The 27,675-nt window shown below is 30.0% G+C and overlaps 1 pseudogene; it reads left to right on the top strand.

Annotated features, from left to right (window-relative positions):
• Window positions 1-27,272, top strand: LOC149531176 (cysteine-rich receptor-like protein kinase 44; annotated as a pseudogene).
• The last annotated feature ends 403 nt before the right edge of the window (window positions 27,273-27,675 follow it).

Genomic DNA, 27,675 nt, shown 5'->3' on the forward strand with positions numbered 1-27,675 from the left:
ATGTTATGCTACATGTTCAATCACTTTCTGCCACCGGCGGACACGGCAAAAAGACTAACTGGACAATTGACATGGTAAGTTAGGTTAGGTCGTATTTTCATATGAGCTAATTTTCTATTCAACAATGCCGGCTTGAATTACATCGCCGCGTGGTCCAACAGCCTACATCTCCATCTATGATTGGACTTAAACTGTCCCTATGATAAGAAAGTCATGCCCATTAAGGCCTAAATTTTCTTGCTCTGTTTAATTATTTTAATCCACAATTAGGTTTTGAAGATCTCATTTGAAACTGAAGATTTGAGGCTGACAGTCAACATTTGTATATAATTATTCTAAGGTACGTGGAAATCTCAGTGCTCACAAAACATGCATTACTAATCTGTCACCTAATATGCTGAGAAACTTCCCAACTATTTGTGAGAAGTTCACTAAATATCTAACCTTGAAAAGCCTTGTTTCTTGTGAAAATTGTGAAGGGGAAAATTTGTGAATGTCGTTTCTATATTTCATTTAACTATTCATCCATATAATTTGATTATCCCAACACGGTTTATTTTGCTTTGTGAAGAAGTCAACAGACATACCCAACACCATTTGAAAAATCACCAAACAAAATTTGCATAGTTTTGGGCTTGTTGTGAAGCCAAAAAACTATAGGATCCATGGTACGTCCACATTATGAAGCTAACTACGCAGAAATAAAACTTGAACAACAATGATCATTCCTCAAACAATGTACATGAACAATAAAAGGAAATTTGTATCATTGATGCAGGATTGTCAAAGTGCTCAAGATGCTCCTACATCAAACACCTAGACTAAATAAGAATTGTTGTCCACATCAGGAAACCTAGAAGCTCTAAGAAGTATCATAAAGATCCAACTCGACTTCATAATTCCATGAACTATCTTCAATAGATTTATTCTGCCACTCAACTAAGTACTCTCTGTAATCATTTCCTCTGGTGCTTTTATTTATTCTGGTATCCAAAATCTTATCAATTCCCTTTGTCTTCTTCTTAGGATAAGCATGTTTATCAACTATCCCTTCATTAGATTCATGATACTCAGAGATGTTTGAAATATTGAACATAGGTGAAATACCCATATCCGTGGGTAATTCAAGTTCAAAAGCATTACTGTTGTCATGTTTCTTCAAGATTTTACAAGGTCCAAACTTCTTCAATTTTATCTCACTCTACGTACCAACTGGAAATCTATTCTTCTTCAAATGTACCATTACCTTATCTCCAACCTAAAGAGTCTTATGTCTCATCTTCTTATCTTCTTTGTCTTTATAGCCTTGATTACAGTCATGTATATTATTCATCACTTCTTCATGCAAATTATTCATAAAGTCCACAAATTATTTTTCTTCAACACTATTATTCCTAATTAGTAGGTTTATCTCCAATTAAACATCTCAAAAAGGTTACCCAAAATTTTGTTACCAACTTCATTTTGTCCATCTATTTATGGATGAAATGGAACTAAACTTAAGCCTCGTATTCAACTTCTTCTATAGTGCTCTCCAAAACTAACTAGTAAACTTAGTATCTTTGTTAGAAATAATAGTCTTACAAATCCATTTAATCTTAAAATTTTCTCTAAAACATAAGTCTTCTATGTGTACTACATCTAATGTCTTCTTGTAAGGTATGAAATGTGCCACTTTAGAAAATCTATCAACCACTACAAAGAAATAATAATTACTTCTTTGAGTTCTAGGTAATCCCAAAATAAAGTCCATACAGATATCATCTCAAGGTCTACAAGGAATTGGAAAAGGTGTATAAAATTCAACATTCTAACTACTTCCTTTGGCAGCTTGACATATTTTACATCCTCTTTACCATCTTTTGAACATACTTATATATATGTGGCCAAAAGCATCTCTTTGAAATCAACTTCACTGTCTTATCAATCCCAGAATGTCTTACAAGTCCACCAATATGTTTTTCTTTAATGACATTCTCCTTCATAGACCGTTTAGATATACACACCTAAACTCTTTTAAAACAACATGTCTTCTGAAATGAAATTATCAACCCATTTATCTTGTTCATCAATTACAAGGTACTTACAAGCTTTCCAAGGTCCTGTAAAACTAGGGCTAGTTTCATACAAGTTCTTCAAATTTTTGAATCCAAGCACTTCAATTCTCATCTCTATAAACAAGAATCTTCTTTCTCTCCATGTATTTTCTACATTATTTGACTATCCACTCTTATGTTTCGATACAAAATAAAATTTATGCATGTATTCAACCCACTTTACATGTCTTTGATTTAACTATTTTTGACTTCCCAAATACTTCAAAGCTTGATAATCAATATAGAAAACATATTCTCTAGGAATCAAATAATGTCTCCATCTTCAAACATGAAATAATTTTATAATTTTATTTTTTTTTGTCACAGATTGGATATTTTCTCTTAGCATCATTCACCTTTTCACTCTAGAAAGCTATAGGCTTACCTTCTTGACTCAAAACAATGCCAATCTATGAAATGATCTAAGTTCTCCAACATTCTTAGGTGTAGGCCAATCAAGAATAAATTTTACTTTTTTCAAACTCAATCAACAAAAATCACAAAACCAAGAAACACAATCTCCTCTCTCATAAAAGATCATTTCTTCAAATTTATTTACAACTTCTTCTCTTTCAGCCTCTACAAAACTTGTCTAATATGTTCAAGATGTTCTTCCCTTATCTTAATGTATATTACTATGTTATCAAGATAAAAACATTCTTTAGGACCTCATTTACCAATCTCATAAAAGTGCTAGGTGTATTAGTTAGACCAAAAGGCATAACCTACCACACATAAAAACCTTCATTATTCTGGAAAGAAGTCTCTCATTCATCCCCTTCTTTGATCCTAATTTGATGATAGCCAATTTTCAAATAAACCTTTGTAAAATACTTTTCTCTACTTAATCTATCCATAATGTCACCCATTCTAAGCAAAGGAAATATGTACTTAACTATAATTTTATTTTTAGCTCTAGAATCAGTGAACATTCTCCATTTTGTATTCTTATTAGGTTTTAATAAAATATATACCACAAAAGGATTCTAACTTTATTTGATCGAACCTCTTTCAAGTAATTCTTGCACTTGTCTATTCAATTCTTCATTTTTTGCATATGTTAATCTTGTGGTTCTTTATTAGGAAAACTAGCTTCGGGTATCAAATCCATACAATGACTTGTACTTCTCATAGGCAGTGATCTATTAGGTACATTACTAGAAATAATATCTTGAAATTCAGTCAACAAAGATCTAACCTCATGTGCATGCTCAAATTTATCTTGTTTCTTAGTCTTTCTAAGAATCAAAGCAAAATAAATATTCCATCTTTTCACAATTTGATTTCCTTCAACTAAACAAACTCCTATGGTAGTACAATGATTATCTTCAAGTTTCCTTTTTTTTTTAAAGAGGGGTAAATGCTTTGACCTAGAGCTATGAACCAGTGAGGCCACAAATGGGGGACCTCATCCCCATGAGATTTGAACCTTGATGGCAAGGATAACAACATAACAACTTAACCATCACAACATGCCACTATTGGCAATTATCTTCAAATTTCTTAATCAAAGGTAACAAGATTTGTTTGATTCAATTTACCATCATGTAAACCCCTTCCTATCATACCGCCAAGGTCTTCCCAAAAGTATATGACAATAATCCATAGGCATAATATCACACGAATCTTCATCAAAATAAGACATTATTTACTTACCTCTAATTTATATTCATCCTTGGTCGAAGTAATGTGATAAGGGTTACCGTGCTTGAATCTCTATAATTTCAACTTAGGTACCAACTCTTTAGATACCAAATTATCAAAACTACCACTATCAATAATCACTCTGCAAAATTTATCTTCAATCTTATGTCTGGTTTTAAAGAGACTTTTCCTCAAAATAGGTTCATTATCCAACTGTTCATTCCACAAAGTTCTGTCATCCCTGTTTGCAATGCGAAAACGATTCAAGCATGCAGCTTTATGGATGCTGGGCCTGTTAAGAAAAGTTATTTTCGCTGCAAGATTTTGTTGAATTTGTAAGTTTTTCCACTGGGTGCATTTATTATCCAGAGAATCGGCCAGGGGCGAGAGATAATCTAGATAGAGAGGTGAATTCAGCGATCGGCAAGGAGAAGGGGATACCTTTCAATTTGGAAAATATTAATGCTGCAACTAGAAATTTCCATGAAGAAAACAAGCTTGGACAGGGAGGATTCGGTGATGTATACAAGGTAAACTAACCCTCACCGACTCTGTTTCTTAATTTAAGACAGCACATTGAAATATACAAGTAAGTTTCAGAAGTATGTTTATCCATTCACTATGCCCATTTTATTATATTTTATTGTGTTGCAGGACTTTTACAGATTTACAAACTATTTAGTTACATTATAATTACAGCAAATTACACAGCCACCAGTTCTATGGTAATCCTAAATAATCTCCCAAATAGATCTCCTAAATAATCTTACAGCAAATTACACAGCCACCAGTTCTATGGTAATCCTCTTCTAGGGCAACAGTTTATTGATCTTTAAACTGATTACTGGGTTTGACGCCATAAATAATATCAGTCATTTTCTATGTAACAAGTGGGGTTTGTCTTTTGTTGTTGCTGCTGCTAACCGTCACTGTTTTCTCTCTGGTTTGGAGTTTCCGGGCAACATGGAAATAAGTACTTTGGTGGCCTACAGCCTCTTTATGTCTCAGATCGGATTTCCTACTCTTCTTTCTCTAAATGACTATTTTATTATTCTTCTGAGATCAATTGCTTTGCAGCTTCTATCTGTAATAATTGGTCCAATTCCTTGCTCTGTTCCAGAGTTCATTGCTTCAGGATTATGCCTGAAAGAAATATCAAATTGAAATGCACACAAATCAATCATGGAGGATAACCTTAAATGATGGATGAATTATAATTGTTTAATTATATCTGAAACTTTTATAAAACGTAGCATGAAAAATTATATTATTAAAATTTATTAAAAAACTGAAATTTAAAAACATTGTGAGGAATTGTTAGATATTCTAACAATGATATTATGGTTTCTTTTACTATTCAGTCTACTTCATTTATGTTGGTTGTTTGGAGTTTCTTAGGTATTGTGCCTTTGACTTCAGGGTTTTGGACTTCTTTTACATATTTATGTGTTTTCTTTTGTGTCAGGTTTCAATGTCAAACGGGACATAAATAGCTGTAAAGAGACTTTCTTTCCAATCATCACAAGGAATGAAGTAATTTCTACGGGAGGTTAAGCTGGTGGCAGCAATTCCACACCGTAACCTTGTGAAATTACTTGGCTGTTGTGCAGAGGGCTCAGAACAATTACTTGTTTACGAGTTCCTCCCTAACAAGAGCCTTGACAACATACTTTTTTCTAAGTTTTTCAGTCTTAATTTAACATTGGTATCAGAAAATGTTTGTACTAAATTCTTTTTGGAAAATTTAATGTCATAAATCATTGATATTGATTGAGAGGTATGGATACAGATCCGGAGAGGAGAAAAGAGCTCTATTGGTCAAAGTGATTAAACATCATACTTGGAATAACCTGTGGGCTTCAATATTTGCACCATGATTCTCAACTACTGATCATTACTCATCGGGATATCAAAGCAATTAATATCTTGCTTGATGAGAGAATGCAGCCAAAGATATCAGATTTTAGTTTAGCAAGGTTGTTTCATCTAGATGAGACTCATGTCAACACAGGCATTGTGGGAACCCTGTAAGAATCCTCCTTATTTGTATTTTTGGTTTTTTTCAAATCTATCTTGTACACCAAACAAGTTTTCTGGTAGCTCTTCTTTAATATTATTTTTCAAATCAAAGTTTTCTAATATTTATTTCCCATTATATAGTGGCTATATGGCCTCAAAGTATGCTTTGAGAGGTAAACTATCTACTAAAGTAGATATCTATAATAGTTTTGGCATCGTTGTTTTAGAAATTATATGTGGAAGAAAGAACAATGATAATAAATTGTCTTTTGAATTTCAAAATCTCTTAGAATGGGTAAGATTTAATATGTTAAGTAATACAATTAACTTTTAGAAATTACGGATCTTATTAAGGTGAGTATTATTTATTTTTAATATAGTCATTGCAATTAAGTTTTAAAAATTATATATCTTAACAAAATGAGTATGATTTATTCCTATGTAGGTATGGAGATTCTACAAGAAAGGAGATATTACGATGTGATTGACAAAATAATAATAAAAACTTCTCATGAACAACCTTCAAAATGCATTCAAGTGGGTCTTTTATGTACACAAGCAAATCTGTCACTTCATCCACCAATGTCTAATGTACATGCAATGCTTTCAAACCATTCTATTACAAACTTACTAGATCCCACAGAACCTGCTTATGTAATTAATATCCAAAAAATGGTCAGTTGTTTTCATAAGTATGATCATCTAAAAGCACTTCTTCATACCCATCTACCAATGGTGTAACTCTAATAGATTTAGGTGCTAGGTAATATCACTCTTTTAGTTGATACCCAAACAAATATTGCACTATGTACATCTGTACATCAACAGTAGCTACATCAACCAATCATGAAAGTATATTAACTAGTTATTAGTACTTGTCATAGGATAAGTACTATTGTGATACTTTTTGAATTTCATGCGTTAAATTTATGATTAATTATTAAATAAGCTCTACTCTACCAATTTTTTAACTCTTATTTTTAGTATACTCCTTTAATTAAATTAGTTAATGTAATATTTATTATATTATATTCTTGTATTTAGTGATATGAATATTTATCTCTAAGTATGTAAACTCACAACAATATACAAAATAAATATTTAGTCCATTAAATGATATTGGAAAGAACTCTATAATAAACTATTATCATATCTATTCACTTATGTATATGACTATTTGTATTATATAAAGTTTTATAGCAACATGTACCCTACATAGTGGATGATTGTGATAAGTTTATCATAAACTTTTTGTATTACCTCTTTCTTGTGATTAAAACATTGTTTTATTTTTATTAATTGTATTAAAAAATGTGTATGTATGTATGTATAAAATGCATGACATTTTTTATTTTGTCTTGAGTTTACTTTTAATGAAATGATCAAACATAATCATTTATTAAAAAGTTCAATTTTGCATAATTAAAATTTTATGTATTATTTTTTTATTATTATATTTAAATGCATATTATCTTTATGGAACCATATAAACATACTTTGTTGGTGCGCTTGTGCATACATACACATTCGTACATCTATTATACACATTAAAATTTATAGCTATTTGTTTAAAAGTAATGGTGCAATACATGAAATCAATCCCACACCATGTGAAATTGATCCTAATCCTCATGCAATATGTTGTTCATTATTTATGAATATGGAGTGCTATTAGACATGCCTAAATTACCTTAATATTAATTTTTTTTCTTAAATTTTATTCAAACTACTATAAGAACCATTCAAATTAGTACAACAAGAGAGATGATAGATTTTAATTCTTACTATAACTTAAAAAAATTCCTTATTAATTATTTTACTGACTAAATAATCTAATGTAGGTATGTGTCCAAATATATTTTTCAAAGCTACCAATCCTTAATGGTCAATGGATAATAAATATTTCATTGAAGTAGAATTCATGAGTGTGAAATCTCTCAAATTAGACCTATCATTTACAATACAAATTTAAATTATGTTAACACAAGTTAGTTATAAAACTTAACCCACTACAAGGTGGGAAAGTTATTCTAAATCTTAGATAAAGTATCGACTGAGGAAATAATGTTTTTAAAGGAAAATTAGATTCATTTCATACTTATAGTTTTACCTTTTACAATCTATCCACCCTATTTAATTTTGTAATATTTTCTTTTAATTATAATCATTTGTCACTGATTTTAATCTAAATTAATTATCGCAATTAGAAAATGGTCAAATCATCCACAAAGTATTGAGATTAAGTCCCTCCTTTAATATAGAGGTGGCACCCTTCTATACTAAACATTACTAGCACTTAACTAAGCTTATGCACATCATACTATCAACGAGGTCTTACATTCATGTTATATTATCTCTTTTTTTCAACAATTTTTTTTTTTTTTTTTACAATAATCTTCAAATACAAAATTATGTGATAATAATGTGATCTATCATGAAGTACCAATAAGAGCAATAATTTTGATATACAATATAGTTAGACAAAAGAATAATAGTGAAAGTGTTGATAAAAGAAATATCTATTTGTATATGGTTCTAAGGACCCTTTAAAACTTCTTTGGATGTTAATCAAAAATAAATTTTAGTAACCCCATTGAGTACAAAAAGACAAGGACTTTTGTTAATTCTTATATTGATGAAGTAAAAATAGTAAAAACAATAATTTTAATAGGTAATGATAATAATAATAATAGCTCAAAGTCTCCAATTGAATTCTTGTTTGCACATTCATAACACAATTTTCAAAGTTAATATTGCAACTCAAAGACACAAAATGCAATTTTGAGTATTGGATTACTGATTTATATTTTTAGTTGACATAAAAACAATATAGGTGGCTCTACTTGCAAAAATAACCCATGTGGATCAGTGAAAAGGGAAAGGTTCTCATCCAAGTTTCATACAAGCTTATAGGGATATTAATAATGCTGCATGCATTTTGAGTACTTTGAGATTTTATGGAAATGGAAATCAATTTGATATTATTAGAGATCCTGAAATTTAAGAAAAAAACATCCCACTAGGGGCCAACGTAGATCAGAAAGTTCAAGGTTTTGATGGAATCCAAGTACTAGAATACAATTAAATGGATAAAAATGATAGGAGATGGAAGAAAGTTATTAGCAGAAGGGAGAAGTAGGAAAATAAGAGAAGAGTGGAAGGAAGAATTTTTGTAATTCCTTTATCAACTATAACACATCCCTTAACAAAAGGAGGAAAAACATTAGTGTTATATTGTAGAGTAAAGAAACATATGTGCCATTATATCCACCCATTATTAATAAGAGCCATCCTCCTCTCCACAATCCCTTCTAGAGATTAACCCCAAAACCCTTGGGACCTATATATGTTTATTAACTAACCATATCAAAACCCTAAGAAAAGGGTTTAGAAACCAAGAGGAAATACTAAATCTAGATTCGAAAACACTAGGGACCTATATAAGTTTACTAACTAACCATATCAAAACCCTAAGAAAAGGGTTTAGAAACCAAGAGGAAATACTAAATCTATATTCACTCTCTAAAATTCTAGCAAAAATCTAACCTTTGGCCCTCAAGAAGATCTAAGTTACATCCTCTGGACTCAATCAACATTATTATGTAGAATAGGAACATAAGTGGTACACACAATTATCACTAAAATCATAGGATTTTCATTAAATGGTTGGGGTTAGATTTTCCAATAGGGGACTAAGAAAAATGGTTTCAAAATCAATTTGATCACCAAGTATAGTGATTTTTAAGGATAATTTCATGTCCATAGTCTATTTTTGTATTTTCATAAGAAATATTTTTTATGAGGTAATTTCCTTCCATTTAAGACATGTTTCCATATTTTAAACAAATAAATTTTGTGTCAAATTCCTCAAATGATTAGTTCCTCAATATCTTCAATTTGATAGACTCATTCACATTTTATCAAATTTTCCCAAGTTTTTAAAAAAGGGTGATACGTTCAAGATTTATTCATCAATGAATTCATAAAGTTGGTTAAGTTTCCTTAAACACTTACAAGATGTAAGAATTATATGCACATATATTTTTGAATGCTCACCTTAGAAAATTCTTGAACTTGTTTGAAAGCCTAATTAAATGGTAGATGGACAAGGAACCATTCAATTAAGTTTTCAAAAATCACTTCAAAGACCAAATAAGAAAGTGCAATATTGTATTACTCAAAGAATTTTTAAAGCTCGGTAAGTAGCCCAAGTCATTGAAATATATTTGGTTAACCTTCTTTACAAAAATTGGCCATTATACCAAGCTCTTAATATCTAATTGGGAAAAAAATTCCAACTTAACAAAATGATGGCAATATGTTTTGAAAGTTAGTGACATATAGTGAGGAAAGGAATTCCAATAATTTGAAGGAAAAAATAGTATTTTAAACTAAGTTTTAAAGTTTTTATTTGAATTTGATAAGTTACAAGTAGTATCTAGGCACAACATATGGGAAAATTAACAAAGTTGGGAAAGTCATCAAGTGAAAATATTGATGATCTAATTCATTGAGAATGTGATCAAAAAATTCCAAAGGCTTTGGATGGTGTTTGAAGATCCAATATTTTGACGTTAATCTGCTTATTTTAATTAATGAAATGAACTACTCAATATGATAGGAATTGGTTAGTAGCTATCACTACTTCAATTTTTCTTGATATGCTTCAATTGACTAGTTTTCTAACAAAACATGTGAAACTATTGGATCCTTAACTTTAAGAAATGATTCATCAAGGTTTTCTATAGGTATTTCATATTCTCTCTTTGATTGTTGTTGTTATTCTCATCTCTTCTAAAATTGTTCAGATTCCTTCTAAATTTTGGGGTTGTTGTGTAGTTCCTCATGTTGTTTGACATACTCATATTGTTTATCCTACAAAATTTAGTTGTATGACCCAAGTTGTTGCAAATCTAACATGATATCACATTATTTTCATATCTAGGTTCTGACTAACTGATCTATAATTTACAATCTCTATCAACATGTTCAAATTTGTTGCACTTATAACACATGATACTATTCCTTACAATATTGGTTCCTTTAATAGGTCTATTATTCATTATTAAATTTAGGTTTCTTACATTCAATAAGGGTTGTGTAGTTCCTCATGTTGTTTGACATATTCATATTGTTCATCCTACAAAATTTTGTTGTATGACCCAAGTTGTTTCAAATCTAACATGATATCACATTATTTTCATATCTAGGTTCTGACTAACTGATCTATAATTTACAATCTCTATCAATATGTTCAAATTTGTTGCACTTATAACACATGATACTATTCCTTACAATATTGGTTCCTCTAATAGGTCTATTATTCATTATTAAATTTAGGTTTCTTACATTCAATAAAGGTTGTTGTGTAGTTCCTCATGTTGTTTGACATACTCATATTGTTCATCCTACAAAATTTTGTTGCATGACCCAAGTTGTTACAAATCTAACATGATATCACATTATTTTCATATCTAGGTTCTAACTAACTAATCTATAATTTACAATCTCTATCAATATGTTCAAATTTGTTGCACTTATAACACATGATACTATTCCTTACAATATTGGTTCTTCTAATAGGTCTATTATTCATTATTAAATTTAGGTTTCTTACATTCAATAAGGGTTTTTGTGTAGTTCCTCATGTTGTTTGACATACTCATATTGTTCATCCTACAAAATTTTGTTGTATGACCCAAGTTGTTACAAATCTAACATGATGTCACATTATTTTCATATCTAGGTTCTGACTAACTGATCTATAATTTACAATCTCTATCAATATGTTCAAATTTGTTGCATTTATAACACATGATACTATTCCTTACAATATTGGTTCCTCTAATAGGTCTATTATTCATTATTAAATTTAGGTTTCTTACATTCAATAACTTTATGACCAAAACCATGACAATTATAACAATAACTACAGATAGGTTTAAAGTAATAACATATATAGTCATTCTTCATGTAGCCAAGTTCATTGCATGAATAACATCATCCTCTAAATAGGTTCCTTACTTCTTTATGTGGTTCATCTTGTTTACATTCTTAGGTACATCTTCAGATTGATTTGACTCAACCTTATTTAGATTTTTTTTCTTGCTCGGGCTATTGGATCTTAATATTTGATTCCTTTGTAACCTTGTGTTTCTTAAATAATTCTCCTTCAAAGTATCCAAGACCATTCTTATCATAATAACATCTCTGCATATAGATCTACTCATCAAGGGTTTCACTACTTGAATACAAGTTCTCAATATGTAGCTTTGGCTATGTTAGCTCTCCTTCCACAATCACATTGTACTTCTCAAGTTCCATATATTGTAATTTTGATAATTCAAGTTTAGATGTCATCTTCATAAGTTTTGATTTGAAATTTGCATTCTCTAATCTCAAATTTGATTCAATTTCCATGTCATCATCCTTCAGACTAAACTTCAAATTTGTAATCTTTAGCTCTTGTTTCAAAATCTAATTTTCTCTCTTAAGCCTTGAAACTTCATTGAAATACTTGATATGATCTTTAGACTCTTTCTTAGATCCGATATATTTGATCTTGTCCTTCATCTTCTCATTGTATCCTTTAGCATCTTCATACTTGTCCTTGGGAGTATCTTTTTCATTTTTAAGTACATCAAGCTATTTAAGAGCTTATTCTAAGTTCTTTTGTAACTGATCCATATCCATAGATATCTTACTCAAGTTGGTAGGTTTTTCCATAGTAAATGTGCTCTAATACTAATTGTTAGAAATAGGAAATACTGAGTAAGGGGTGAATCAATATTTCACAAATATTTTCCCAAATACAAATATCATTAACAATCTTGTATCTTACATAAATGAATACAATGATTAAGTTGAATAATAAAAATAACCATAAACCAATACAACACATAACATTGTATTTAGTTAACTAAGGAAACCTTGGCCAAGGGGAAAACCTAGTAGGTATGGTACCCACAAAATGATCCACTAATCAAAACTATCTTATCAAAGATAGTGACCCTAATATGAGTCTAGTACATTAGTATAGTGTCGTGGTTCTTTTTAAAGGACTATGATTTGTTAGAAGCCTCAACCCTACTAGAGTTGTTATTACAATTACAGAATGTATGTAAGTTTAGCCCACTACTGAAACATGCAATATATAATGATATATAGTAGGGTAGAAGTACAAATTTGTGTCACCTTTTAGGCTGACTTATCAGAACAACTAAATTTGAGTATTTCTATCTAAAAATTATTTTTTTATAAATATATGATCTAGGTAAATTCATTCTAGCTAATTTATATATTGTCTCACACTATTCCAATTTGAAATGTCTATTAAATGCATGTCTTATACTAGTTTGTATCCAATTACTAAAGAAATAAAATTATTTCAAAAAAGTGGCATTTCAATAACTCTTGCTATTTTTTATGAAAGTTTTTAAATAACATATAAACATCATTTTATAAAGCTCAAAGTCAAGAATATTCTCATATATAGTTCATAGTGTTTTAATTAGATATAGTATATTGTAATTAAAAAATTCTACAATAATGTATTTTAACACTTGAAAAGATGTCAATTTTGAGAAAGAAAAATGTATTAAATCATATCAAAAAAATATTAAAAACATATGACGTTCTAGAGGAGAAAGTCAACTTCTAGAATGTATAAATTGTCTCCTGATTTGAATAGATTTGGTTTGAAAAATGTGGTAGGATATGAAAGCTATCAATTTTAGGTGAGATGAATTTTCAATCATTATAGAACATAAAATATAGGCCTAAAGCGAATTTTTATATTTGATTGTTATATATATATATATATATATATATGTTATCTATAACATAATTTGAAATCAAAGAGAAATAAGTTTATCTTCCGCCACCCCTAATATTCACCATTTTTCAGCAGCTAAAAAATTATCTATAAAAATTAGGAAAATATATCAAATCTTATTCTAAATAATTATTAAAAATTATAATCCTAAACTTTATTCATTTCTATACATTTTATTAGTTTACTTCATTTTCAAATTCAAAATAATAATACCAATTTTATGTCATTGAAGGTGAATAGTTGTACTTTTGTTAGTCTTTTTCTTTACAAAAGGGTGACACAAGTTTGTGCTTTTATCTAGTATACTAGATACAAAAACCTCTTTACAATTGTTGATATCTTTAATATTTGATATGACCTTTTTAGCTTGTTGTATCAACTTTGCATACTCTGCCTTTTACTTGTTTACCATCAAAGTTTTCCTTATAAAATAATTGCACACTTATCACAAAAATCACCAAATAATAGCACACAATTTCGCATTACAAAATATTTCCTTTATACTAGACTCCTTGTCTAATCGGCCTTCTTTCCTTTACACAAAATGAAAAACTATACCTTGCCCACTTAGGGTTAACATCTAGGAGGTTGTCCCTAATTAGTCAAGTAATTTTTTTTGTAAGAAAAATAATTTCTTAGCATTAAATATTTGATTCCTTAATTCTATTATTTTTAATCAGCTCATTACTACAATTGGAAAAATACAATAACTATGTATATACCATCTATACTGCCTCGTTCTCTTACCTATAGTATCGTCACAATTTTTACATCTTATACCTAAGTGTGCATGTTCCAATAGTGCCTATCTGAACCATGCCAATCAAAACTCTAATTGTACTGTCAGAATAATTGTATGATACTTCGACAATTTCTAAATGAAAGTATCAAAAGTTCATCTCCATACTTTTCTCACTTGACACTAATTATATGTTTTTATAAATAATAACTCCACTCTATATTCCTAGCCAAATTGCCAACATGGATTTCTATACATTATCCATACTAGTTTAGCTCCTTAATATTACCTTGTATTGAGATGTCCCTGGTCCCAATACATCCCTCATCTTTTTGTTTGCAAACCTTTCCCCATGCTAATAGGGATTTTTCTTTACTTTTCCCCTATTACCTACCACAAGAAATTTGTAAGCATTGTATCAAATTTATTTTTTTCCATTTTTCGTAGGAGATAAATACAAGATAATTGATAAATGGGTTGTGTTGAAAGGATAGATTATATCATCACTTCTCTACTGGTAGAAGAGAGTCATTTTCCTTTCTAGGATTAATCCATTTTTTATTGATCTTTTATGTTATTTGATCTCATAATCATTTTTCAATTTCCCCTTTTGTCTAAAGGGAGACCTAGAGGTATTTACAGGGTAAACTTCCACTTTTGAAATTTAAAATTTAGGAAATTTATTGCTCCAAATTAGAATGGGTATTAAAGAAGAATATTTTTGACCTCCCGGGGTTAATCTCTTGACCTAATGGATTGGTGTATTGACCTCATATTATTTTATTTGATTTTTCCTTCTCCATGATACATTGTTCATAGAGCATAGTGTCATCAACAAATTAGTGGTGGGTTGTCAAATCTAGATCAATGGTGATCATTATTCCTTTAATAGTTTTCTCATACCTAGAATTATTTATTCATCTTCTGAATGTTAATGCATTTAAGATGAAAATAAAAGGTGATAGGAAACCCCCGATCTAATTTCCCTAATTATTTCAAAAAATATTTTGGGTGATCTATTTACTAATATTTATAACTTATGGGAGAATATGCATTCAAAGATCAAATCTACCCATTATCTTGCAAACACAAAGGGTTCAAGGCACTCCCTCAAAAATACCCAATCCATTCTATCATATACCTTTTTAATATGTAGATCTTAATTAATATACTAGGCACTTTATTGTTTTGAATGGTGTGTATGGCCTCTTGGGAAATATTTACTCCATCAAAGATCGATCTTCCTTGTCCAAACCTTGCTTTTTCTATGCTAATTAGGTTTGGTAAAAGTTTCTAGATTCTCATTGCCATATTCTTAGTAAATACTCTATGAAGAGTATTGCAAAGACCTATGAGACAACAATCATTAAATGTCTCTAGTTTTTCTTTTTTTGGATAAGCGAGATAAAGTTATTATTCACCTCCCTAAGGAGCTTATCTAAATTTTGTACTCCTTCCAAGGCCTAAGTTACCTTCATCCCTATGAAGTCCTAACCTTTTAAATGAAACATATGGGAAACCAATCTATCCCAAGAGATTTATCTAGATTCATTTTGTTAAGGGATACACTTACTTCCTCAAAGGTTAATATTTCCAATGGTATTCAACTTTTTTTATTTCAATGTAAGCTTGTGATGTTCTTAATGATACTTTCTTGTACCCCTAGATTCAGGTTACCATTATTATTAAATATTGCATCATAGTACGTTATTGTCTCTTTTGTAATATCATCTAGGTCCTCTAGTTTTTCCGCATTCTTATTTTGAATGGAAGTGAGTCTATGAGATATTCTATGTTGTTTTGTACTACATTATGAAATAAGTTTTTATTTTTATCACCTGCATCTAGCCACATTTATTTTATGTTTTCTTAGGAAAAAAATTGGTTTGTAATATTTTTTTGTATGTTTTACAGTTTTAAACAACCAATGTAATTTTTATTATTATACATATATATTTTTAAATAGTTTATAAATAATTAAATAGTGTAATATTGGATAAGTTAGAAAAAATATTGAATTTTAGTAAACTTTAAACACTATTAGAAAAATTAGATAAATTGTAAAATATTATTTAAAGAAATTATAGAAAAGTAATTAGAAAATATTAGAAAATTTAGTAAATACTAGAAAATTTAGAAAATATTAGAAAGGTTAGAAAATATTTGTTAAATATAGAAAATTCTTTAGAGAAAATATTAAAAAAATTATATATTTTTACTTTTTTTTTTGTTAGAAAACATTAGAAAATGTTAGGTAAAATTTTAGAAACTAATGTTTGAAATATTTGATAAAAACCAAAAAAATTACAAAATAGTACAAAACTTTATCTAGCATAAGTAAAACTCTATCATTGAAGCAAATGAAACTAGTAAATGAAACACTTAGATTGAACTAAATCAAACTCTCTCTTATAGTGAGCCTAATTAAATTCTAATTGAAACCTTGACATTAAACCTAATAAATTATAGCTAAGTGGAACTTAACATTGAAGATAATTAAACCACAACATTAAACCTTGTCAAACTCTAACTAAAACTCTCACATTGAACCAAATTAGGCTCTAACTTCAATATTGAACCTTGAATCCAAATATGTTCACCTAATGAAACTCTAATTCAAACATTTAAACCTTCACCTCTCTCTAACTCCTAACCTTGTATCTATATCTTCCTCTAATTGCCAAGTCACTTTATCCCTCTAACTTTCATAACCTCTCTCTCTCTCTCTCTCTCACACACACACACACACACACACACACACACACACATTTTATTTCACAAGATATATCTATTTTGTCTCTCCTTTATGACCTTATTTTTTCCTTTTTGCATCCCTATATATCTGTATCTCTCTCTTTATATCCCCATCACTCCCTCTTTTTATATTTATCCACTTCTCCTCTATCTTCAATACACATGCACATTGTATGTTTCTTCCACACCCTCTCTCCATATTATCATCTCGACCTACTCCCATCCTTTTCAACTTCATCTATCTTTTACCATGTATGTATCTCTCAATTTTACCCTATCTTTTGTGCTCCTCTCCATTTATTTGTATAAATCTACATATCTATATTTGTCCATATCTTTCTCTACCTACCTAAAATTCTATTTGTCTATATCACTCTCCCATGACCCCTCTATCTATTTCTTTATATCCACATCATTCCCTCCCTTTATATGTGTCCCTTTAGAAATTATTATCTCTCCCTCTCTCTATATATTAGAAAAATGCATATCTCTACCATGGTATCTTCCCTCTCCTTCATTGACCACTCCATTAATTCCTCCACATCCTTCTCCATCTCTCTCACATTCTTCATATCTTTCTTCCATCTCTATGTACTCCTCTGTCCTCCCTATCTCTATCTCTTCATCTGCTCTATCTTTATCTCCATCTCTATCTATCTCTTGCTCAACCCTCTCGTCACCCAACATCTACCCAATTCAAAGAGTTTATTTTGGTTATGATTGAATCCTTATATAAGTAAATGCATAATTGATTTGAATCAATCACTTTTCCATTGAAGTATTTATTGTATAAATAAAATCATGGCCTACTAAGTGATCTCATGTACTACACAAATTTATAAAAAAATGAGGAGAACCATCACTTTAAATATGACTATTGATTTTTGTTATTTTGATTAACTAAATTCAATACTATGTTTCATAAGTTATTCCCAAGTACAAGTTTCAATGAGATGCAGGTTTAACCCAACACAAAAAATAGATAAATCCAATCCAATCTTCATGACAATAATGTGGACCTATTATCTTTAATCATGGTAATTATCTTCCATCATGTTAATAATCTTTGTGTAAGTGCTTCAAATTATAATTAATTATTAGGGTAAAAAGGGTTTCCACAACTTTAAGGGCCTATTTGTTTGCCGACATAGGAATAGAAAATTAGAATGGAAAATTAGAATAGGAACAAAAATTTTGAATAGGAATGCAAAAGAGAAATCCCATTCTTGTTTGGTTAACCTGGTATTTGATTAGGAATATGTTACTCCCTAGTTTGGTTGTACAAAAATGTAATAGAAATAAGGTGGAGTTTTGTATTTTTAAAAATAGATATAATAAAAAAAAATGTTTTAAAACACAAAAAATAAAAAACAATTAATAATTTTAAATAATAATAATAATAATTTAAAATTTTAAAAGATTTTTTTTTTTCAAAATCAAAAAAATTAAAATTAAATTATTTTTATAAAAAAAACCAATTTTTCTTTAAAAGTAAAAATTAAAAAAATAAGATTGGGAATAGGAATGGCCCATTCCAATAATAACTAGTTTTTGGAATGGACATATGTTCATTTTAGGGACAAAATTGAAATATGTTTGCCTATTCCCTATTCTAATATGGGGTACCAAATAGAGAATACATTTCCTATTCCTATTGCACCAAACAAATGGGCCTAAAAGAAAAATTGTTGATAAAATTTAGTGATTTTGACTTGAAAGTGGTAATTAAGATTCATATTTAATAAAATTCAAAATTAACACAACTGTTTATATTTAAAGCTAGAAACTCAATGCCAATTCATGGCCTCAAATCGACAAATTAAAAACATGGGCAACTCCCTTTGAATAGATGAATATTGTTGGGACAAAGATGAACTCTTTTTGCTCCAAATACTTCACATGAAGGAGAGCGCACAAATATACAATCAAATGCACACGTACATCATGAACTTGCAAAATCTCATATTTTCCAAAGAGTAACATGTGTTCTTCAATTTATCCAAATTTATAAACTCTAAATTTTACTCTTACAACAGGATCAACTTGGAATGAAATTTAATACATTTTAGCTGGAAAGCTTCCATAGGATTTTTTTTATTACAGATGTGTCATCCAAAATAGAAAGAAAATATATGAAAAGAATAAATCAATCGAATCCTCTACAATCAGATAGAAAACGAAAATGACTTTCATTGAAGCACCTTGAGACGCAACAAGGGATCGGTCGGCTTTCCTGGTGGTTTCGAAGCTCAGACACGTTTTCTTCCTTCACCTTCGTGAGAAAAATTTGTAGACTGCGTAGATTAAAAGACAGTTGCTTTTTGGCTAAAACTTTGAATGATATGATATCATCACCTTCCGATCAGACAAATGAAGATAGATTTATGGGCTTCCGAATTATAACAAAACTATGCACCTCAAACTTGCCCCAAATCATCCATCCATACATTTGTCATTAAGTCTCATAGAGAAGATTTAGACAATGGTGCCCCAAATGAGCTGTTATATAACAAGCCTTTGATTGTCGTATTTAATCTCAAATTAAATTCAATAGTATCATTGACCATGAAACTTTCCAACATTTCTTGATGATGGACTTAAGGCCTTCATTATAAATAGATAGTTGGATTTCACTTGTAGTTGTGGTAGAGAAGAGCACTACATTTTGATAAACTACTAATAGAAACAAAGCACACATAACAACACAAACACAGGACATAATAGAGTAACAACTGAGCAGAAAGACACAGTTAATATAATAGAGAAATAGTAAAACCATAGTATTATTAAATAATCACTACTAAGTTTGTTAAATACATAAGAAAAGAGGTTGGGTATTTATAAACATATTGTAGACCTGTAGAAAGTTCTTGTAAACTACAGTGGAGATATGGAGCAATTTGGATAGTTCAGAATGTTTCTAGACTATATATTAAATGTCAACTACCACTAATTGGAATACTCAACTATAAAGAAATAAATAAACATTATTTATTATAACACTCCCCATAATGTTTATTTTGAGGGGATAGGAACATCCTTGAGTTATAATAGATCTCTAAATTTAGTAAATTTTATAATAAACAATGCTTTTGTAAATATATTAGCAACTTGATCTTCTATTCCACAAAAGTGAAGCTCCACCTCTTGACTTTCAATTAGATATCGAAAAAAATGATGATGTACTTCTATATGCTTGGACCTTGCATGATACACCAAATTTTTTACTAGCTTGATAGTACTTTGGTTGTCACAAAATATTGTAGTTGGAGAGTCTTGTAGATGGCATACTTCTTCAAATAATCACCTAAGCCACAATGCTTCTTAAGATGCCTTTAATGAGCCAATATATTCATCTTCTGTTGATGAGAGTGACACCATTGATTGCTTCTTGCTACTCCATGAAATTGGTCCTGATCCAAGATGGAAGATATATCCTGAAGATGATTTTTTATCATCAATGTCACCTGCATAATCAAAATCTATATATCCAACTAAAGTAGGCTCTCCTCCATATCTATATTCGATGTCAAGCTGGTAAGTACCCTTAATGTATCTTAATATTCTTTTAGCCATTTTCCAATGTTCAATGTGCAGATCTACCATGTACCTAGATACAATACCAACTGCATATGCAAGATCTGGTCTAATTATAGTAAGATACAAAAGATTTCCAACAAGTTGCCTATACAATTTTTCATCCATCTTCTTGTGAGTGGAGTTAGTACTCAACTTCAATCCCACTTCACATGGTGTATTAGTTGGTTTAAAACCACACATATTAAATTTCTTTAGTACATCAAAAGCATATTTAGTTTGAGAAAGGATGACCCTTCCTTCTTCTTGTCATACTTGTATGCCCCAAAAATAGTGCATTAGCCCTAAATCAATTATTTCAAAAACTTGTTTGAGTTGATCTAAGTTAGTCATCTCAAAATCATGTGCATGATCTCCCATAATAATCAAGTCATCCACATACAATACAATGATATCAACTTTTTCATCACTATATTTTACATATACATCTGGATCAACTTTACTCCTTCTAAATCCAACATCTAGAAAGTACTTATTGATTTTTGAGTACCATGCCCTTGGTGCTTTCTTAAGACCATAGAGTGATTTTCTTAATCTACACACAAAATTTTCTTCACCATATTTAATAAATCCTAGTGGTTGTTGCTTATAGATTTCTTCTTTTAGGTCACCATGCAAAAATGCACTTTTTACATCCATTTGAAAATTTTTCCAACCAAACATTGCAGCTAAAGAAATTATTGTATCAATGAAAGTCATTTTGGCAATTGGAGCAAAGGATTCAATATAATCTATACCTTCTATTTGCAAGATACCTCTAGCCACTAACCTTGCTTTGTACTTTTCGATAGCTCCATCTGATGTAAAATTTGTTCTATAGGTCCACTTGCAACCAACCAAATTTTTTCCTTTTGGATGTGTTGTTAGTTCCCATGTTCCATTCTTTATCAAAGAGTTGTATTCTTCTTACATAGCCACTTCCCATTCATCTTTTCCTTTTGCTTCTTCATATGTGCTTGGAGTGTCAACTTGCATCACTTTAGACATAAGAGCATAGTTACAAAATATATTTATAAGACCTTCTTGATAAATTTCTTGGATTCTTCTAAATTTCCTTGGATTTTCATTATCACTTTCACTTGATTTTTCAACTTGAGTCTCTCCCCCAGTAGTAGTTTTCACACCTTGACTTTGACCATTGGTAGAAGTAGAATTTTCTTCATCAATCAAAATTGGAAAGAAAGATAATGTTGGATAGTTATCATTCTTAATATCTTCATCAAACCATACATTTCTTTTAATATAAATTTCATTTGTTTTAGGATTGTATAACCTATATCCTTTTGATTCCTCACTATATCTAACCATTATGCACTTCCTAAGTAGTCTTCCTTTCAAGTTTTCTCCTTCTTTAATTAGGAATATGAGAATATGCACTGCAACCAAAAATTATAAAATGAGATAATGTAGGCTTTCTTCCAGTTCATGCCTCTTTTGGTGTTATGTTCAAAACTACCTTACTAGGTGTTCTATTCAAAATATATACGGCAGTATGAACTACTTCAGCCCAAAATTTAGCTTCTAGATTTCTAGAATGAAGCATACACCTAGCTATTTCTATTATAGTTCTATTTTTCCTTTTAGCAATCCCATTTTGTTGGGGTGAATAAGAGATAGTTGATTCTTTCCTTATGCCATGTTCTTTACAAAAATCTAAAATGACCTTATTCATATATTTAGTTCCTCTATCAATTCTTATTATCTTTAAACATTTTCCAATTTGTTTTTCAATCAAAGCTTTAAACTCCTTAAACTTTTGAAACACTTCATCTTTATTTTGTAGAAAATACACCCAAATTCTTCTACTATAGTCATCTATAAAGGTGAGAGCATACCTTGATCCTCCAATTGAGGTTGATTTAAAAGGACCCATTACATCACTATGGACTAGATGTAGAGGAGTTTTTTCTCTCCATGATTTACCTTGTGGGAAACTTTTCACATGTTGTTTTCCCATTGCACACCCTTCACATACCTTGAGACTCAATGGTATCTTTGGAAGCCCATGCACCATTTGCAATCTCTCCATAAGTTTGAGACTTTTAAAATTCACATGTCCCAAATGCTCATGCCACAACTTGCTCATATTATCATATTGGACAATAGCACACATATGTTTATCTCCACATTTAGAAGTAAATTCTTGAAACTTATATAATCCATTCTCCATTTTAACAATTGCAATAGCTCTATAATTATCATTGACATCTTTTATTAATCACTTACCATTGTAGAATTCTATTTTATATCCTTGACTTGCAATTTGAAACACTAAAAGTAGATTTTTTTTTAACTCAGGGACTAACTTCACATTTTTGAAAAAACCATTATCAACTTTGACATTACTAGTCCCTTTAACTTCTAAAGCACTATTATCTCCCAAATATATTTTCTCTATAGTATTTTCACTTATTGATTCAAATTGTTCCTTATTGTGAGTCATGTGTTGTGTAGCACCAGAATCAATAACCCAATCATCTTTGAAAGTATTATTTTCTTTAAGTGAAACACAAAATGCATTTATTTTAGAATCACCAAATTTGGGAAAATTACTTATCTTCTTCTTTGTATCTCCTTTCTTCTTGAAACATTCATTTTCTTTATGACCCATTTTTCCACAATAATTACATTTCCATTTACTACTATTATGATCTATAGATGAAGCAACTTTATTTTCATACTTCAAGTTTCTTTCTTTAAATTTATTATCTTGTGACTTCTTATAATATTGCTTTCATTTCATTACAAATGCTTGACATTCACCATCAAATGATTTTTTTTCTTTAACTTGTCTTTTCTCTTCTAGAACCAACTTAGCACATAATTCTTTAGATTTAATACTTTTTAATTTATGTATAGTATCTAAACCCCTTATAAATGATTGATAAGATCCAAGAAGACTTTGTAGTATAATTTGGACAAAACCTCTACCATCTATATCTTTTCCAAGAGAAGCAAGCTCATTCTTCTTTTCCTTTAAGTTACTTAAATGTGGGACTATCTCTTGTGAGCTTCATAATTTCATATTATATAACTCAGTAGTGAGAGACAAGATCCATCCATCACCTGAATTTTGATATAGATTCTTCAAAATTTTCCATACTTTTACTCCACTTCTCTCATTATGAACTTCTGGAGAAACCTCTTCTAAGAGTGTAAGCTTGATTAGTGTTGCTATCTTCTTGTCCCTTTTATCCCAATTATCTTGATCCTTTTCTAGATTTGTAGGCTTCTACTCACTACCAATCACAATATCATAACAATTTTGAAGAGTTAGAGTGATTTCAATATGAGATACCCAATCATAGTAATTTTCCCCATTTAATTTAACTATGAAAAGAGTAACACCAAGTGATTCCATTATCAAATTCTCTCCTTTTTGGATGAGAATGAAAGAGATTTCAAAAAAAATTTAATGTCGAGATTGAAATTGAAAATCGATCACCAATTTGTTGAACAATGTCTCTTTCTTTTGTTGTTGTATAGATCTTTTCACCACAACAATTGCTAATGCTACTCACTCCCAGATTATAGCCTACAAGTAAAATATTTAGCCAAAAAAAATTCATAGCCCAAAGAGCAACTAGGCTCTGATACCATGATAAACTACTTAATAGAAACAAAGCATAGATAACAATAGAAAAATAGGACATAACAGAGTAACAATAGAATAAAGGAACAACTAAATAGAAAGACAAAGTTATGTAATACAAAAATAGTAAAACCACAATATTATTCAATATTCACTACTAAGTTCGTTACATACATGAGACAAGAGGCTGGGTATTTATAAGCATACTACAGACCTCTAGAAAGTTCTTGTAAGCTAGGAAGGAGATATGGAGCAATCTGGATAGTTCAGGATCTTTCTGGACTATATATTAAATGCTCAACTACCACATTCTAGAATACTCAACTACAATGAAATAAATAAATATGATTTATTCTAACAAGTTTCCTATGGCTTGTTATCTGTTATAACTTTTTTTGTACTTGTACATGTTCCACATAGTTCCAAACATTTAGAACACATAAATTAAACATTGAATTGACATGCTAGACATTGTCTGACTCACATGAGCTTCAGTTGAAATTTTAAATTTTTGAATTTTACTTACCTAGTGAGAAATTCAAAGAGTGGATGAGATGAAAGAATGGAAGACCTATTCCTGCTAGTAATTTGAACAATATCTACCAATTTTCCTTGAATGTAATTAAAGGGAACAAATTTTTGAAAGATTCTACTAGTGTGACCATTAAGACCATATCATTTTAGGTATTTTGTATGACATTAGATGATGACAAAAAGCTAAACTAGGCATCATTGGAAAAAAGTTAAAACTAGTGACCAACAGACAAGATTAATTTGATGGCCGTCCATGCCTTTTAAAGATTCTCAACCATCAATTGTATAAATCAAGTCACACTATTCAAATCTAACTTTTTTATTATATATAAATAACACATGGCCACAAGGAATCAATTTTATAAAATACACCTCTCATTTAAAAAAAATGAAAATAACATATAAGTTAACTTATATTATATTGTCAAAAACTTATACTATATTATTTAATAAGAAACTTTATAATCTAAAATATTATTTAATACATAATTTGAAAATAATAATTTTATTATATAAATCTAGTTTTTAATATTTTATTTACTATATTTATTAATTATTATAATATTCAATATAACTATTGCTATAGATTGCATGTTACAACAGGTACATGTCACAATGTGACACTTGTTTTAATTATATTTAAGTCCTTCTAAGTGGATTCACATCAATTTGAATGCTATTACTTTTTCATTTACAATGAGATCACAAGTTACATCATCTTTTACTAAATAGTTTATTTATTGACTTCAATATAACACAAATTTATATAAAATAAATATCAATTTTTTTCTTAATCAGTCATTCATATGGCTTCCACATACCTATTATATAAGAAGATACAATTACTAATATACGAATATATAATAAAACTAAATATTGTAGAGCCACCTATTTTTTACTACATCCATGATCTAAATTCCCATTCTATAGGTAATGTTGATGAACATACCATCTCTATTCCAACTTGCAATTGCAACTGTTTTTGTGTTGCATTAAATATGAGCCTTTACTTTCTCCCGCAAATTTAGTCAAGTTGTTGCTTCATTATTATGATTGACAATTTGATAGCCTTCTTTAAAAGGATCGAAACACCTACTTTAAAAAAAAAAAGTCCTCCAGAGAGCCTCATCCTTCTATTATGATGATAGATATTATAGTTTTTAATATTATATAACACTAGCACTTGTACTCCAGAGGTTCAAGAGTTATGTCGATTCATCATGTCACAATCTTGATTCTAATCTTTTAATTAAATGCATTATTGGTTTATAGCTTACAAGCTTAAGTAAATAATTTATTTCCATAAACTCACATTCTTTATAGGCAATAACCTTAACAAAGACATGTGAATATTCCATGAAAAATTCTATTTATTCATAGCGAAGACAGAATAATAGAAACACAGTGTGCTCTATTTAACACAAAAATATATATAGAAGCATGAAAGCATTTATTTTAGTAAAAGATATATTCGAAGCTGGTTATTTAATACAACGTCTGAACAAGGTTTTTCTACAAGAGCAGAGGCCAAAAAAGATGTTCTAGTTTTTAGATTTATACAATTGTTTTCTTAATCTATGCAAAAAATTTGCGCCACGCAAATTCCAGAAAATTATGGAATGCACGTCGGAGTGCACCAAAATCTCCCATGGTGAAGTGTTCATCATATCTTATTTCCCGTTTGAGAAGGCAATATTTTTCTAGTGCTCGATATGCCATGTCAAGTCATTGCACAGCAGTTTCAATTTTCTCTATTTCATCGTCCAGTAGGCTATGTGTATAGTCATTTACCTGGTTGAGTCCCTTTAATATTTCCTAGCTATCAGTAGTGATATTTGTAGTCACTACTGCAAATCTAAATATTCTATAAATATAGGATTAATAGGTGTTTCAAGATGCACAACCACATAATTTTAAAAATCGATCAGGCAGAAATGATCTAAATCAAACATAACAGTCGATGAAGAGCAAGTTCTAAGATTGGATCAAATACAATATATCATCGGTTACAACCAAAATTCATCAAAAATGAAGAATCTGAAACACATGAGAATAACTCTTACATAATAATTGTTAAGGGTTTCTTCCAAAAACTTATGTAGCTCTGAATCTCTTGCTACAACTTAACTTTAGCTCAAGAGCATGCATTCAACAAAATCAAAACTCTTGAAGAAAGTCAGAGGAATTTGGCGAATTGAATTCGTTGGAGCACCTCGACTGAGCATTCTGTGGAATGCTATCAAGCACCTTTGGCAACCTGAGAAATTTACATTATCTCAATCTGAACCGCTGTAAGATGTTGAAGGAGTTACCAATTTTGTTTCAGAACTTGGTTCGTCTGCAACATTTCATCTTAGTGGTATGTTCAACACTTACCCTTAGGTCAGACGGTTTCGGAAATATAACAAGGCTGCAGATTTTGAACCTTTCTGGGTGAGTGCAAGTGGAGGAGTTGCCTACTGATATCATAAATCAAGCATCCCTGAGAGATTTATTTAGATGGTGTGAAGAGGTTGAGGGACTACCAATTGAAAGGGCTAAACTAAGCAGGCTATGCAAGATGGCTATAGGGAGTGACTTGATAAGTTTGCCTGCCACTCTTGGAAGCCTTTCCTCCTTAACTTTCATGTCAAGAATGTCCCAGCCTGGAATCTTTACCGACGTCCCTTGAAAACTTATCATCCTGAGAGAACTTATAATTGCTGATTGTCCAAGCCTGAAATCTTTGTCAACCTCTCTCGGAAAACTGTTCTCCTTGGAAGAAGTTACAATTCGTAGATGTCCAGAGTTGAGAAATTTATACATATGCCAGAGCTCAATCAGCCAATTGGATTTTGGACCAGCGTCTTCACCTTTTTCTTTAAGA

Source organism: Cupressus sempervirens, chromosome 11 (genome assembly GCF_028749045.1).
Source record: "Cupressus sempervirens isolate cs-2001-9-10 chromosome 11, ASM2874904v1, whole genome shotgun sequence".
In the NCBI taxonomy this organism is placed as follows: Eukaryota; Viridiplantae; Streptophyta; class Pinopsida; order Cupressales; family Cupressaceae; genus Cupressus; species Cupressus sempervirens.